This window comes from Leucopleurus acutus (assembly GCF_964270905.1).
Source record: "Leucopleurus acutus genome assembly, chromosome: 15".
Taxonomy (NCBI): Eukaryota; Metazoa; Chordata; class Mammalia; order Artiodactyla; family Delphinidae; genus Leucopleurus; species Leucopleurus acutus.
Window position 1 is genome coordinate 24317809 of NC_139157.1, and position 18236 is coordinate 24336044.

Sequence of the window (18236 nt, forward strand, 5' to 3'; positions counted from 1 at the left end):
TAATTGGAGGAGGCTTTCTGGAAGAAGAAAAAGTTGGGCCAGGTCTATTCATCACTATTCCTTCAAAGCTCCCCTTATCACACTTTCCTCCCCCTCCTCCTTTAGACGTTAAAACAACAACAACAAAAAAAAAAAAACTAGCAATTAAAATATCTGGCCCAGGGAGACTGCGAGCTCAGCCTCAGCCTCTACAGAAGAAGCTATCGAAAATTGGGCCTCAGGACCCCTAAGGTTTCATTCTGGTTTAGGTGCAGATCTGGCATTTGTTGACAGACCCTTTCCCGGCACCAAGTATGTTGGGGTCACTGGGAAAGAGGAAACTTATGAATAAATTTGAAAGGGGGTCTGAAAATTTAGATGAATGCCAAAGGAGTCCTTTGTGAATAAAATTAAGCGGTCATCGCCATAGAGGACAAACGTTTTAACTGACTCTGCTGCACAGTAACCTCCCAGAGGCACAGGCATGGGTCTGTGTTAAATGGCTTAATTTTCTTAATCAACTATTTCATTGTGAGTTTTTAATTTCATTCCCATGCCTTTTTTTTTTTTTTCATTTTGCCATAATACATCTCTAAGTACCGTGGCAAACATTTGACAGTTTGCTCAGCAGGTGCTGGGCCCAGCATAGCTTACACAGCTCTACCTTTTATTAATTGGGTTTCAAAATGTGTTCTCGTGTGAACAGAAGCTAAGATGGGACTATTGTACCTGTCAACATGAAGCTGGGCAAAATAAAATATTTGGAATGTGTTTTAAAATAACTCATTGTGAGCTGGATCGGTTCAGAATTTAAAAGCAGAAATATTCTTTAATGTTGAAATAAATAATCATGCAATCAAAACAGCAATAAAATTAAAGAAACGATGGGGTTTGTTCAAGGTTCTTTAGTATTTGCTAACTATGAGAACATTTTCTTTGTGCCCAATAGGTTATGCGTTGACAAGACATGGAAAAAGCATTTTAATGAAAACTCTAGAGGCCTGGGGAGGTAGTAAATGCTTTGAAATCCAACAACTAAGGCTCTCCAAATACCTGTGACGTTTCCAACTTAAGTTTTGTCTCAGTTGGGAGGGTTTTTTTTTACCTTATCAAGAAAAACTCTCAATCTGAAATTTCAAATCTCTGTCAAAAAGCAGCTCTGCCTAGCATTTGCCCCTCTGAGGAATGTGTCTCTCTTTCAGTAAAGCAGAAGTATCTTTTTTGATGCTTTTCTCCCTTTTTCATAGAGGTGTTTCTATTTCAGTGAACTTTAGTGACATACATTCTCAAACTCCCACTTAGGGCAGAAGATAAAAGGGAAGTAAAGAGAGAGCAGTAAAAGTTGAGGAAAACCTCAGGGATGTGTCAGGCTCTCTGTTGTCATGATCACTGTCATTGCCGTCATGAACTTTGCTCAACTCTGAAATAGTGAATGTTATCCGTGTCCTCCCAAGGGACTATCTACGCAGTTACCCTCAAAAGGATTGTGTCCTGAACTTTAAACATGGGGAAAACGAAAAGGAAGCCACAATAACCACAAGTGAAAACCTAAAGAAGTAAAAGACTGTATGTGCATGTTTGTTTCTGATTAAAGAAATCTATTATCATTTTAAAAATCTTGAAGATTTGTGGCAATGGACAAAGCAAAAAAAGAAAGAAAGAGAGAAGGAAAGAAAAACCCCTGAAATTCTACTACCAGAGATGGTCACTGTTTGGTCTATTTCCCTGCTAGACTATTTTACATGCACTTTTGCACACAGACACACACACTTTTTTAAAAACAAAAATAGAGCCTTGTCAAACTATGTTTCAGCTTGCTTTCGTACACTTGTCAATATATCGAGGACAGTATTCTCGTTCAATGTATAGAATTGTCATGTTCTTTTAATGTCGGTCCAGTTTCACTGAATTAATGGAAAATATTTTTTTAACCGATTCTTATTGACAAACATTTATAATATTTCTGATCTATCAATATACTACAATCACTTAGGTGAATATTTCTGGAGGATAGATTTCTAAAAACAGAACTAAGTTCAAAATTAAAATTTTTGCTACATATTTCCAAGTTACCTCAAAAAATGTTGTACTAATTTACATTCCTATCAACAATGTATGAGAAAATATGCCACTCCACATATTTTTAAGCTTAAACTGAAAGATAAACTATATTATTGTTGTTTAAATTTTTAGCTACACTGAGGTTATTTACACGATTACTTGGAATCTATAATATTGAGTCATCTCACCAAGGAATATGGTATAGCTTTGCATTTATTAAATCTTCTTTATGTCTTTCAATAGTCATATTATTTTCCAGATAGATATCTTGAAAATTTTTTATTAAATTTCTATGTACTATATATTACTATTGCTGATGTTCTAAGATTTTTTCATTATATTTTCAAATGATTTTAATCATATAAACAAAGCATATTGATATCTGAATTTGTATTTTACTCCTAGCCACTTTCCTAAATTCAATTAGCTTTAGTAAATTTTCAATTGGTTTCAGCTGTTTTTTGGTTTTGTTCTTAGACTGTCATAATGCTACAGGTAATATATTTTGCCTTTATTTTCTAATGTATGAAGTAATGATAATGATCATCCTTGTCTTAGTTCAGAATTCAATGAGAAAGGCTTTAGTTTTTTCACTGTTTATGATAGTGTTGTATCATCTGTTTGGGGCCTTAGATTACTTCGAGAATCTAATAAAAGTTACAGATCCTCTTTATCCTCCTTTCAAATTAATGTGCTGTGTAAATCAGCAAATTTCTCATGTAGCTTTAGTTGACTTATACACCCCTTGAGGTTGATGAATACACTCACACAAAAACACACCCCAGGACAAGCTCAGCTGACATAACTAAAGTTGCTTCAACAGGACTGGCCAGAGGGAAATTTTCCAAGTAGTTGAAGGGTGTCAATTTAATGCAACAAACATTTGTCCAGCTCCCCTTAGGGGTTCTAGTTACCCAACAGAAGGGTTAGCTTTCCAGTGCAATTAAAAACTGACACTCTGCAAGGCACTGGCTATAAATTCTCTCTGAATTATTCTCAGTCTATCCAGAAGGAGAGACAGATAAGTAAACAGAATAACACGAAAAGTGATACTAAAGATGTGTACATTCTGGAGGACGGCGTACCTGGGTACGGTTTTTGTCAACTGCAGGAAGTTTTACAGAGAATGTGCCTTTTGGAGTTAAGACTTTAAAGATGGTATTGAAGGGGCAAAGACATTCCAAGAAGACAAACAACAAGAGCAAATGTAGTTTGGCCTGATAGATTTGTAGAATGATGCGTAGTCCCCTGTGCTTGGAACACAAAGAAAGTGCAAAGATTTTCACTGCACTGTTTGAAATGACTTTGTTTTTATGGGAGCCTCAGCCAAAATAACAGAGTGTTACAAATCTTGCAAAATAAAGATTCCTCAGAAACCTCACACAAATTACGTAACTCTTGAACTATTTTGTTTCAGGGTAGAAACCTCATAGATATTCTCAGTCTTACCATTGGTTTTCCAATTTAGTCCTTTTGTTCCCTTCTTACTTAATTGGTCCAGAATCTTGTGGCCTGCTGAGAATGCCCGAGGGCTTTCTTTGTCTGGTACCAATTTCAGAGACTTCTGGCTGAATGCTAGTGGAAGTTGTTAACAGTTGCTGGAAATTTAGTGTGAAAAAGCTGGCTTTGGGGAGATTACCCAGAAATACCAATTATCTCCTTTACACCCATACTTAGAAAAGAATACGTCTCTTGGAGATATTCACTTACTTTCTACTCATCTCAACTAAATTCCTTGGGCATACTTGTCCGTGAATGGCATGCCTTTTTTCCCATTGTTTCTGTCAATTCATTCTCTTTCTTACCTTGGTCCCCTCTATGTTATAACTTTCTCCATGGTTTTTCCCCTCATCACTATTTCTAAGTAATCTTCAGCACTAGTCACCAGACCAGAATTTGCAAACAGAAAATCTACTCTTCCAATCTTGTCCAAATATGGTATTTTGTTTGTCCTCCACTCTCAGTTGAGTCAGAATGTGGGAGGTGACGGTTTTCAGAGATGGGAGTGGGGTGGCTGTGGCAGACATCAGTATTTTTTAAAAGCTCCTCAAATGATTCTCATGAACAGCCAGGATAGAGAACCATGGAACTGACGACATTCCTCATTAATCCCTCAGTATAGCCCTCAGGACTCATGTCTCCTTAACTCTGCCACCGATTCCCAAACAGGCCTAATTAACTGAATCTACTTCTCTAGGTAGCCACATTCTACAATGGAAATGCAACTATTGCATCAAATTTTCTTGTGAATGTCCACTAATTTTCACAGCTGAGATGCTGAATGAATACATGTAAAGCATTTTTAATAAATATATAGGTTGTTATATCTTTTTTCCTACCTCTATCTCCCCAGCATAAAATCACTGAGTTCTCCTTATGCTTTGTCCATTGGTCATTTGTCTTGTTCCTTTGTGAATTCAATAAATAGACTTGGAACATATTTGTATAGTATGATTACAATGGCACTGATTCTTACAGCAATTTTGGTGTTCAAAGCATATTAAGGGGAAAAAAAGAGATACTAATGCTGAGAAACTCTTAAAAGAATTCCTCAGTCTTTTAGAAAATGCTTAAATGTAAAATACTGCCTAAAGTATTCCATTATGTAAAAACGAAGACATTCTATTGTAGACACAAATTGTACCTATTTGGGTTTTCTTTCTCCTATTCTTTCCTTAGCTCTATCTGCTTCCTTTAAATCAATGCTGCTGTGGTAAACTCTTCATTAGTATTTGTCAAATTATTGTTAGATTCAGCTACTTTGTTTTGTTATTATTATAGTTATATCCTCAAAGAGTATTTGTAATGCATTCCTCACACAGGATCCCAAAACAGGCTGTTATTAAGTATATCCTTACAGCATATACAATGGAAAGTTTATTTTCAGAAAATGCCAAATAGCCTGTGAGGCCTCTGGAGAATTCTGAAAGATATAATCCAAAAGCTTGAACTTGTTCTTTTCCTTCAAGACTTGTTCCTCTTGGTTCTTGCAACTCCCTGACTCCCCTCTCACCAAGCATCACAGAGTAGGTTCCACTGGACTCATGCTGCACACATGACTAGAGGGTGATACTTAGTTGAGTCCATCAAATTCTTTCTCCCAGTCTATTACTAAGTTTATTGAATAAATTCCAATTGAGTTATATTGCTTTAAGGGCAGAATGTTTCCCCAAACCAAAATGTCGTATTTATGCTGTATAGCAATTTTTAAAAAATTGGAAATAATGGTAGGTCAAAAACAATTTTCCTAATCTTAATTGATATCATGCCCACAATTAGCAATAATTTATTTCTATGCAAAAGCTCTTCAACTCTGTACTAAGAACATAACGATTTGAATTCTATTTCGGGCTCTAGCACTGATTTCCTGTCATAAGTCTTTCAGTTTCCACATTTATGAAACCAGCAAGCTGAAGAAAAATAAACACCTGTGCCCTTAGGGAATAAGGAACTCAGGAATTAATGAGTTAATAATTTACACACAGCACGTGTTTCTTAGAGGGAAACAGCCTTCATAACACACCACAAGTATAACGCTGAAATAACTAAGGATGATAGGTAGCTAACTTCATTTATTTTGTGATGTGTATGGCATTTTGATTCGACAAATTCTGTGCTAACATGTGGTAGCATTTAGCCAATACGCCTAATAATAATTATAAGTAGACTGAGAATTAGCTCACAAATACAACTCAGGAAGTTTATTTTGATGATTTGTTTTTCATGTTCTGTGAAATGAACTGCATTAGAGGTCAGAAAAAGTGCTTTAAGGGGGCACTTATTTAATATGTAAAGTGAAGTTGATCTAGTTGAACATTATAATAAGATACACATAATTGGCATCTCTCCTGGGAGTCAAACTCCATAATTTTCTGCCTGATTAGCTCAACTGTTGCAGAATACACAGAAAGATGGCAAGAGGCAGAGCAAATGGTCTCTGTATTTAATGTTGTTCATTTTTAGTCATGGAAAGAAGTAAACAAACTACTGTATGTGATGACAAAGCAGGAATTGGACCAAATTCCGTATCTGGCTAAATCCACTGTTCTCACAGTTTATTGAAACATGAATGCAATTCCCAAAAAGTTTATTTAATTTGATCCTGCGACCTCTTGACTTGTTAGTGATATTTTAAAAAGAAAGAAAAAAAAAGAAAAGAAAAGAAAGAAAAATAACTATTGTCCATCAAGCTCCCAAGGTTGGAATCAGCTTCCTGAACACATCATATACACACCTGCAAACTTCAGTTTTCTCCTCCACAACTCCCCTAATATTCCAGTCATCTCACCCACCAACACACGTGCATACACACACACACACACACACAGGAAATAGATGGAGTCATAATCATACAACTTCAATAGCAATGGTACAAGGTAACAAAAAAGTTACAGCAAAAGAATGTAGAAAATGTTAAAGAGGAATCACTTTGACAAAATTTTTTTTAAAGGAATACAAATTTACGTATATTTTTCTAGGGCAACTTTCTAAGTAATGACTTTGCAAAATTTCTATTTGAAAAGGGAAACAATGTACTTTATACATTGGTTTTCAGCTTTAGTAACCATCTGAACATGTTCCTAATTTCAAAATGCAATTAAAAGTTCAAGTTTACTTGTGACCTACTAAAGAAGCTTCCTGGATCAGAAATAACAGAATAGAAATGCTTGAAGTCTGTTATATGCATTAGACATCAGATCATCCTAGGATTTTTGGATGAAGAGCTCTCATAATAAAGAGACTGTGTTATATTAAGTGTGAAAAAGTCAGAAACACACATTAAATGTTTCATTTGATCCCCAAGTGGGATACGTTTTAAACCAAGTGAGTAAATATTTAAGAAAAAAAATCAGCAAGGGATTTTATGGAATCCTCCCATACTTACAAAGATTCTGAGAATTTTTTACATCTCTCTGTATGGCAATAAGTTGCCCATCTCTAATTTTCATTTAGCTTTTTTTTCCTGACAATAATTTTTGGCTTAGTGTTCCTTTTTAGAATGCGTAAACAGAAACATAAGCAGATGATTTTTATTGCAACTTCTCTACCTAAAATCAGCAAAATTAATATTAAAACAAAACATATACACCATAATACTTATGTCAACATTTTGAGTATTTGTTTTCCTGACATTGACACATTTTCCTCACACTACAGCCACCTGAGAATATATACTAGGATGTACATTTTGCATTGTCTAGAAGAACCCTTATTATTATGAGTATATTCATTCTATACTCACCAGAGTATCAAAGCACCTGGAATATTCGTGGTAAAGTAATGCAGATACCAAAGCATTTCCCTATCAAAAAAAAGTCTAGTGTCATCTGCAAACAAATAATTTTTGTTCCTCAACTGCACAAGCAAATAAGTCTTCTGAACAACAGAAGTAGTTTTCCTGACATGAAGGTGGTAAAGCCCATTCACTTCATAAGGCATTTTTCTCCTGTTTTCTCAAAGTTTTAAGAATGTTAGCTATGTACTTTCTAGACCATGGCAGATTAGAAGCTGTAAATGGAAAAGGGAAAGAACTGAGTAATAGCAAGCCCCCCAACAACGACAAGGATAAATAGCTACTAGAAAAACTACTTAAAGCAGGCAAAGAAAATATAGTAATTTGAGATAATACAGAGATTTATTAAAAGGCAAAAATTTCTCCAGAGTTTTAATGAGCCATAAGTTCATTGGTACATTTATATTTATAGTTATACCTGAGTCATAAAAATAGCTATGTTTAATATGTTCTTTAATATGTTTAAGAAAGCAGAGAAATTTCAAGTACAGTTATAAATGTTGCCAATAAAAAAATCAGATTTTTTTAAGTTTTAAAATTTAAAAAGTCTTAGCTTTAGATATTTAGGAAATTAATTTTTGCAGAATGCCTCATTTTCAGGCATCCACAGAACTAAGAAGATATTTGGCATTGATGTAATTCTAAAGTTCAAATGATTACACTGTTGAAGTAAAAAGTTATCAGGAGTTCAAGTAAAAGACTAGAAGTTTTATCTAGAAGAGAGTAAGCCTGCTGTCACATTGAAAATGTTTTGCTGATCACGAGATGGAATGTAATGAGTAAGGCAGGATTTTGTTGACAATAGCAAAGCTAGGGAGGGTATGTAAGACAAGGGTACCTTGCTACTGGTTTCATCTTCAGGTTTGGCTAGACCCTGCATTTTTCTGGTGCCAAGAGACTCTTCATTTAAAAAAAAACTATTGATTCTTTTCAGACGATCCACTCATACATAAGTACATACATGCCACTAGGGAAGTATACACCATTCCTAGTCTTATGTTTTTGCAAGGGGGTACGCAAGAAGGTTGTTGGGCAGGATGGTAGTTTCCAGGTTAGGCATTTTGTGAAGCATGCAAAACTGGTTAAATGTGAGTTTTTCTTGAGCATAGCAGGCAGAAAATAATTCAGTTGGCTGATGAACCCAGACTATGGTAAATATTCACTAGCTGACAGTTTGATTTGGCCATGTTCACTCAGGTGAGAACACGGCCAGGCTGCTGGTCACCATTATCCCCTGCTGTTATAGTGCATGTGTTTTATCCCATCATGCTTTGCAGCACAGTGGCAAACTGACCTCACAAAATTCCAATAACACAATAACACCCAATGTCTATTGCTCAAACAAGGGGAACACTCAGTGCAGTTTAGACCCCACTAACCAAGCTGATGACTTACATCTGATCTAGATATCTGAAGTCATTTGTAGCCAATCCTCTAGCCAATTGGTCTTAACATTGAACCAACTGACTTGCTTGCTGACAGGCTGAATCAACAGATAATTTATGACCTGAACTTCTGTAATTATTTTAATAGACTTTTCATACCCTTTCCATTCTATTTACTATAATAGGAGCATTTAAAATGAGAACTCTTCACTAGCAGAAAGGGATGTAAAGTTCTTAAAGAAACATTTTGTTAAACAAATCAGAGACCTGGCCTTTTAAGAGGATCCATATTGGGAAAACTCCCCTATCCCTCCTTTCAACTCATCAGTTTGGAAATATACTCTACTCTTTCTCACCATTTTGTATTATTATCCCTTAAATTTTGACTTTATTGCCTGTTCTAAGACTTTCAAACATCTCAAAGATCAACATGCTCTTCATTATCTTACTTTTAGTAACAATGGGAGCTGAAAGAGAAGTTATTCCTTTAAAACTTTTTTCTTCTTACTAATCAGACCAAGGATTCTTGACTTCCAAGAGATCAGTTTGCTGCCAAGATGGTGCCAGTCTGTCTTCACTCTGTGTTCATTCACCTTCTGTGTCTCACTGCATACTGCAGGAAGGTATTACCAACATCATAAACATTGATGGCAGGCAGATGTGGTGGCCACCAGAGGTGGACGAAGAAAGGACACAGATCAAGGCAAGTTTTGTGAAGAAAAATGAATAAAATTGTTTTTATCCACTTAGCTAACTAAAGAAAGTACGGCTGAATACTTAACTGCTATACTTTACAACATACCATAGAGAATACCAAAGAAAATATTGCCTGGGGAGATGCATGCTCAAACCTTCCCATCTGCAGCTGCTATCAATTATTCTGCCCTGATGTGACCAGAAATCTCAGTTTTCAATAGAGAAATATGAGTTGTAAAAGAATCCTTACTGGCCACCCCTACATTCCCCTCCCTACCCCCACCTCCTGCTTCTACTTTGCTTTTCAACATTTGAAATGTCCACATACTTTGTATCCTAGTCTGCTGGGAAGTTAGAAAAGCAAATGTAGCTAGCTTCAGGGCAGAGAAGAGATTCTGTGGCTTTCAGAGACTCTCCATTGGATAACAAAGGCTCATAAAAGGGTACCTTCACCCTAAATGTTATATAAACAGAGTCCTGTCTGTGGGTGTGATTTACACTCTTATTGAAGATCTTGAATCTTCCTTCTCTTCATGCTAGAAGATAAGTGAAGGACAAAAAGTCTATTTAGCATGGTTAAGCTGATCATTTTTTAAAAGATGTGTGCAAATCTGGGGCTGAGATCCCGTTTGTCAACCAAATTGTCAGGAAATAATTTATTACTGACAAGAACAAAGTGTGCAGCTGGATATCCCAAACAACGGCATGCTAAATGAGCCAGAGACTTGTTATAAATATCTTCCCTAGGACTCCATTTCCTATAGTCTAAAATTATTCTAGAAGCAGCATGGTATATGGAAAAAAGAATTGTACTGGGCATCAGGATGTCGGGGTTTTCTTTTGCCTGTTCTAATAAACTGTGAGAAAGAAAGAAGGAGGAAGGAAGGAAGCAAGGAAGGAAGAGACAGAAAAAGAAAGAAAGAAGGAAGAAAGGAAAGAAAGGAAGGAAGGAAGGAAGGAGGGAAGGAAGGATAAGATAAAAGAGAAGAAAAAGAAAAGAAAACAGTATATACTAGATGACTTCTGAATTTCTTTCAAGCTCTAAAATGCTATACTGACAACACTGATGTCCTATACAGGGAACATTGCTACCCAAATGCTACACAAATGAATGCAGGCCTATCTCATCCAAAAGATAAGAAAGCAAGATTTAGAAAAAGGAAAAGAAGGTCTCTTGTAAAACAGCCTTTTGATTTCTGTGTGAATTATATAATCAAGAAATTGTTCTTCTGGTGCAGTTAGTACAGTAAATTCAAGAGGTGAAAAAAGTTAATAACACATCAAAATGAGACAAAGTAATTAGGAATTAAGACTTCAGTTTACAAAACAAATCCTTAAAAAGAAATGATAATAAATGAAACCCCTCTTGTTTAGAACTCCCAGTCTTTTTTGACTTTAGTTATCATTCCACCCATGTGTCTGCCTTCTCTGCTAGACTATACAAGCTCCTAGGTGGTACGGGCCTTATTTTACTCATGTTTTATCTTTCACATTGATTTGCCCAGAAGGGCACTCTGTTGACTTAAATCCTATTTTCAACATATTGAATGAGTGTGGTAAAGACTTAGAAAAATCAAGCAAACTCAACTTCAGTTTTTGTAAATTTAAATTTTAGATGAATCTCCAAACTTCCTTCCCTTATAAATGACTTAGGAGACTATGATTTCATACAGAACTTGTGAAATACCTAACCAACTGTAGAAGGCTCTTCTTATCTTGAAAGAAAAATATAAAATCGTAAGTATGTAATTTTAAGCTTATCTATTAGAATTTCTCTATTGCTCATTCATTTATTTATCCATTCATCGTATATTTAATGGGTATCAGATACTCTGGTTATACAACCATGAATAAGATATGGTCCCTGCTTTCAACGGAGAGTTTCTAGTCTATGGAGAGAAAAGGTCGATCACAACACAGTGGGAGAATTGTGGTGATATTGATATGTATAAAATACACCAATGGCACATCAAAAGAACACCTGAATGAATGTTGAGGATCATCTGAAGCTTCTCGGAAGAGATGATGGTAATTCTGAATCAATAGGGAAAAGACCTAAGACTTGTAGACAAAGACAGGAGCACTTTATATTTAGTTAAGAAACTTTATGGTATATCACTTATTATACGTCAAGCATTTTCCCAAGCACTTTAATACTCACAACAACTATATGAGGGAACTATTAACATCCCCATTTGACAGATGAGGAAACCAAAGTAGAGTAAGTCCCCTACATACGAACCTTCAAGTCGCACGAACTTTCAAAGATGTGAACGTGTGCTCACATGTCCAATCACCTAAGTTAGTTCACATGTCTGGCATATATTGTCACATGCATGCATCCTTTACAAGTGGTTGTGCTTTTGTGTACTTTACTGTACAGTACTATATAGAGTACAGTAGTACAGTATCTTTATTTCAAGCCCAGGATGTGAGTGAGTGAAATTGCAGCTTGCCCTCCGTCTCTGCTGACGATCCTTCAGCTCTACCATCTTCCACCTCCTCTCCTTCCTCCAGTCAGTAACTCTTCTTGCCTGTTCACTTGATGCCAGCCCCTGGATGCCAGCTGTTGTACTGTACTACTACACTTTTCAAGGTACTGTACTGTGAGACTAAAAATATGTTATTTTTTGTGTTTGTTTCCTATGTATTATTTGTGTGAAAAGTATTATAAACCTATTACAGTACAGTACTATTTAGCCGACTGCGTTAGTCGGGTACCTAGGCTAACTTTGTTGGACTTACCAATAAATTAGACCTACGAATACACTCTCGGAATGGAACTCATTCGTATATAGGGGACTCACTGTACAGAGAGGATAAGTAACTTCACAAGGTCAAATAGCTCGTAGGTAGCAGAGCTGCGGTATGAACCCAGGCATTCTGGCGTCAGAGTTTATGCTTTTAACTTTCTTGGTTATATGCTGCGGCTCTAAGGCTAGGAGGCTAGAAAGCCTGGCTCCTCTTCACTCACCTCTTCCTAATTTATTCTCTGCTTCAGCATTCTATGCGTCCAATTTTATAAGGCCTTATTTATCTGTGTACTTGTATGCTGCCTGTCTTCCTCATGATACTGCAAACACAGCATGGGGTTCTCACTGAAGGGTGCTATGCAGGAGAGCCATGTGGTCATATTTGGACTCTAGAAAGAGAACTCTGATTGAAGCAGAGGGAAAGGATGTTGTTTGGATTATAGTATCTATGGTTGACCTGATTTAAAATGGAAGTTTCAGCCCAGGCACATTCCAAAGTGAGGAGATAGGCCAAGGAGCAAAAAGGTTTCAAAGTAAGTGGATAAGATCTACTTTAGATAACTCTTAAATGCCTCAACCACATCAAAGTAGAAAATGGTCAAGAGCTGGAGATTAGAAGAGAATTTTTGGAGAGGAGAAGATTTATTTGAAGAGGCGTTTGGTCTGAGACACAACCACACCATCTCTGGTCCAGGAGAGCAGAAGATAGCTCTAACCTCAAACCTAGTTAGAGAGCTTCCAGGTAATAACCCAAGGAAGAATTTTCTGGAGAGAGCAGTAGGAGGGACTGGCCCCTCAACTCACACTGAAGAAAAGCAACTTCACTAAGACTAGTGCAAGAACTCAACGTTCGTCGTTTGCAGTTTAGGTTGTATCTGACTGCCCCCTGAAAACCTAGAGGAGGAGAGACGGACTGGTTAGTTTCTCGACAGGGGTGTGGAGGAGTTGGGCTGTGCTGAGATGGGGCCACAGGCCTGGAGTCCTGGAACCAAGGATATGTGAATGTGGGTCGATGGCCTAGGGAAAACGATGGATAAGAAAGCAGCACAGAGCTGAGCCTGCAAAGGGCTATCATGGGTCCCTGGAGGAGGGTCCAGGTGATCATTCATACCTTGGCAGAAGCTGAAGCTTCTGCTGGATATGTAGGGACTAAAGGATGAGGAAGTGATCAGCCTAAGCAGAACAGCATTTGCCCTTAAGGGGAAGTGCCAGGTGAGAGACCCTCACTGATGTGGGGTGGGGTAGGGAGAAGGCTCTTCTACAAACCCAAGAGTGTCCACGATAGAATGAACCAGCCTCACCCACCTGCCAAGTCCAGAGAGAGGGTGGTGCCTGATCACCAGGTGAGTGAGGACTGTCTGCTGCCTCTTCCTCTCCATCTTCCCTCATCCCCAGTTTGGGAGGGATTCAGAACCCCAGAGTTAGCCAGATGAGGGAAGAGACATAAGAATCATGTGAGAAAAGGGTGAAGAAGCTGACCTCACCCTCTTTACCTACTAGCAGGAAAGGCCTTTGATCCGGACAACATCATGATGCCAGTGTGACAGTGTTTGGTGACTTGAAGTAAAGGTCTGAACGTAACCACAGGATTTCATGGAGGCTGCCAATCACTGTAAAGGGAAGAGCTTACCCCACTGAATCAATTTAAAAGGATAATGAGGGACCACAATAAAGGTGCTGGGAGATTACACTACGATCACATTTGGCATTTAACAGAAAGGATGAATCCACCAAAGGAATGCTGCCCCGACCCAGGCAAGAGCCAGAGCCATGGTTTATAGGTGCTTCATGAACCCCAGTCAACCCCAAACTGCCCAGGGAATCCCAGGTCTCACTCTGGGTTAACCACAGAGAACATTTAAGTCCACAGGTTCCTGTGGCAAATTGCTCCATACAACCTGTGACCCTGAACCCTTGGTGTTCCCTCCCAGACCCCGCCTCAGGGCCCGACAAAGCAGGTTTCCCCACGAGGTTACTACTGAGGGCTGAGGACACTCACGCTGCCACCACGCCCAAGCACCAGAAATAGGGTTTAAGCCGCATGCCACTGGGCTCTCAATCCCTTGCCACACCAACCTCTTCAGCCTCGTCTTCTGCCACATTTCCTGCTTTGCTCCTGCAATACAACTCCTAGTGCAACTCGGAGTTCTTCCAACAGGAAAGAGAGTTTCAGTTCCTCTACACATCATGCACCTTCATTTACATTGCTGCCTCCGCATCTAGAACATTCTCTGACTCGTTCCCACCCTTCATCTGGAAGTTGAGTGTGTGATTAAGAGCATGACTCTGGAGGAAAACATGTTGGCTCTGAATCTGAGTTTCTGTACTTTTTTCCCTTGAATGACATAGCGGTTCTAACTGCAACTTCATCTATAAAATGACAAAATAATATTATTTACTTCATAAAGCCGTGGTGAGGTTGTAATGACATAAGGAACAAAAACTATTTAGCCTATGGCCTGGCACATATTAAGAACTAATAAACATTTGTTGAAAAAATTGAAGAAGTGGACAAGTGAGCCCTGACACACCCAGTTTCCTCATATTGGAAAACCACTGCGTCCACCATCTACCTGGCAGACTCCTACTGACCCTGCAAAACCTGGGCCAAGTGATTAGAAACATTACAGAGAATGAGTAACGTCTCACTGTATTAATATACCAGCACATGCCATTAGTTGAGAAAAGCAAGGTACTTAACAGTGCATATGGCACCTTTTGTGAAAGGAAGTTATCATGTTAACTTCTGTGTGGAAAGAAGGGGCAATAGCACATAAGAAGTATTAGTGTGTCTTTCTGCTAAGGAGAAACACTGAAAGAATAAGCCAGAAACTACTAGTAGTGATGTTTTAATTCAGCCTCTACAAACATTAAGGTCTACTGACCATGCATATAAGTGATCTAGATATTTATGCACTGGGATCAATTATTGTTTAAGACACTAATTCTATATGAACCAAACCACTAGTTGGCTCAGTTCAATTCATTCTAAAAATCTGTATTCCAAGCAAGAGGGGAAGAGAAAGAAAAGGAAAAGAGAACTTGCCTTGTGCCAGACACCAAGGTAAGCACTGTACATACATTAACTCATGTGATCTTCACAGCCCTGCCAGGTGGTTACTATTTTACAAAGGGGGACCCTGGAGGTCAAAGGCAAGACCACTGGGTAAGAATGGAGCCAGATTTCAAACTTACTTCTGAGTCCCAAGCCCTGCATCCTTTCAGTCACACAGTGTAGCCTCTGTGTATTGCCCAGCTTGGTAACTTACACACAGAATTGAGAAGCACGACTTACTTCTACTTTGCCACTGAACTTGTTAATGAAGACATCCAACAGCACCGGTCCAGTACAGACTCTTGCTGTACACCAACAGAGAGACCCTCCCCACTGGTCATAAATTATTTTCCGGTGCTTCTTGCATTCAGCTCTTCAGCCAGTTTTGAACTCACATAAGTATGCTCTCTTCTGATGTATTTCCACATATTTCTACATGTATAACCTAATATTATATTAAATTCCTCGTTGAAGACTGAAGACAATAAAAATGCAATGAGTCTATTTTGGCATGAATTGTTTTAAGTCGGTGCTGATGTCTAATTATCACTGCTTTCTGTTCTCAATACCTCCAAGTCATGAAAACAAGCTGATAAGCTTAGTGTAATTTTCTAGAAAGTTTTCAGAAAACTATATTAAGGTCATCAGCTTCTCTTCATTTCCTGTAATCTACTTAAAAATAAAAATTAAAAAAACTTGGATGATATTAGCCAACATCTATTTTTTGCCAAGATGGGGAGAAACATTTCCCATTTTCCATAGTTTTCCATATTAGATATATTTTGTGACCGAATGTACAAAAAATTTATGTTCTAAAAATGCACTTTTCTGAGTTTAGATACTTAACTGATGATTTAAAGAAGAAAGATGCTTCCTTACCATCATTTTATCAATTTAGGTCTTCAGTTCCATCATAATGGTGATGATGTTCCCTCCCTTCCAATATGAAGATCCTTAATAGAGAAGATGTAAGTAGAACCAGTCGGTCGTCCTGCCTCCTCTGTGACATTGTTAAAGTTACACTATCTGTGCCATAACTGGGTCTCCATTACCCTTCTTTCTCTGAATATTGCTTTTAATGTCATTTTTGTATGAATTGGAATGTTGCACAAGCCTTAGCTCATTCTCAGCTTAGACTTAACAGTTTTGAGCTACTTCTGTTGTTGCTGTTGGTCAGTGATTATGTGCCCCTCCCCCCATCTTATTTACACACCCTTTTGAACTCTGGCATCAGGGATGGGTGAAGTCACACAAGTGAAAATATTTCTGTAAGCCAATGTTATCACAGTCTTAAATTTACATGACATGGTCTGACTGGTATAAGAATTTAGGGTTTGAAAATATCGCCAAAACATCATAGCATTAGCACATCCTTCTCTGCTTTCCTTCCTCTTGTTTCTCGTTCCCTGTAATTCATGAATGATGACATTGAAAATTAATCTTCCAAACAGAGCCTATCAACACAAACATTACAGTGGGAAGAGGGTATCTCTGTTTCCATAACCTAGACACTGACTCATTAGATGTACATAGACTGGGGCACTTTTGTAATCTCCAGATGTAAAGTTGGTATTCCTTGCTCAGGGGTGGACTAATTTGTTTTAGAAATCAGATTTTGGGAGAGTCAAACTGTAGAGCAGAAGCAAAATTGCAGAGCTGGAGAGACTATTTGCTCCCCTGAGACAATTTTCATTTGCCTGTCCTGCATCTCCTTGGGTCATATGGGATCCAGTTAATCTTTTCTCTCTTGCACAGAATCTATGTGGAAATTTCAGTATAAAGAGAGACAAGTAGGAACTCAGTAGCTTTAAACTCAGAAAGCCATCACTTTGCTCATTTAATATTGCTCAGGTCACTTCACTTTTTGAAAAGAAAAAAAAGAGATTCAAGAGGGGGTATTTTCTAGACCAGATCTAAATGAAAAATTATTTTCTTTATTATTATTTAAGAGACAGTTCTCTTTGCTATACTTTAAGTGACCACAAGTTCTCTCTCAGCTGAGACATCATCAGTGCTGCTTTGACTTGTCTTACAACCAAGTAAGTATTTGCAAAAGGATTAAAAGCATTCAATACAATGCAAGAAGCATGGGCAGCCCTCCTGACATAGGCATTGACTTTTACATCCTGTTTCCTGAACTGTGCTATTACAAGTATTGCCTTTTCCACAAGCCTTTTCCCACAACCATCCACAGATGCAAAAGGAAGTAGGTCTCATGCCATTTCCATTTCCTCCTCCCTATGAAGTCTCTTCTACCGTTTAGTCTCAGAATTTAAACAGAAGACTCCCAAGGAGTAAAAAGCTCATTAGCCAAGAAAATACCTATTTCTAAGAAAGACTTTATTTATTTCATAAGAGAAGAAATTGCCAGCAGTTAATGTCTACTGCAGGAAACGTCTTTGGATTATGCTACCTCAAGGCCACTGTAGGAATGACTCATAAACTGAACTCCTCTTTTTTGTATATGTATAGATCTTCACAATGTGTGTTCTTTTCCTAAGCAGCTGGTTGAACATCAACAATGTGAAGGAATGAAAAGAAATCTATTCAAGGGCAGCAAGTACCTTGTAGCAAGTTGTGTTACCAATGGCCAACAAAAGGCAGCGTCTGGCTGGTAATGTGTTTGTGAAATTGCCTTTTAGATTCATTTTGTTTTCATAGACAAGAAATAAGAGGGCATTGACAAGGTCTTCTAAAACTAAGACGTTAAGAAAATAAGATTATCTTCTGTCATTTAAACTCAAAAATAAGCAAAATAGGACAGAACAGAAAGACTTGAATTCCCCAATGGCTTACAGCCTTATGAATCTGGTCCTAGCCCTCTCATAAATTATATAATTTTGAAGAATTCACATAACTTCTTTGAGACTTACTTTTCCCAACTATAAAATTAAGAGGTTAGCCTAAAATATTTCTAAGCTCCTTCCCAATTCAAACATATTATGTATTCTAAGCAACTCCCATAAATGCCTTAACTAGCATCATTCAATACTAACTTTTATGGGAAGTCCATC

The 18236-nt window shown here is 37.7% G+C and overlaps 1 protein-coding gene across 1 annotated transcript in view; it reads right to left on the reverse strand.

The window, feature by feature from the left end:
* LOC309972229 (uncharacterized protein) overlaps nt 1–16376 on the reverse strand; it is a 482303-nt gene extending 465927 nt beyond the window's left edge. Inside the window, exon 1 of the mRNA XM_082855831.1 lies at nt 16102–16376. The gene's annotated coding sequence lies outside the window, so the exon portion shown is untranslated. The remainder of the gene's footprint in view (nt 1–16101) is intronic.
* Between the last annotated feature and the right edge of the window lie 1860 nt (nt 16377–18236).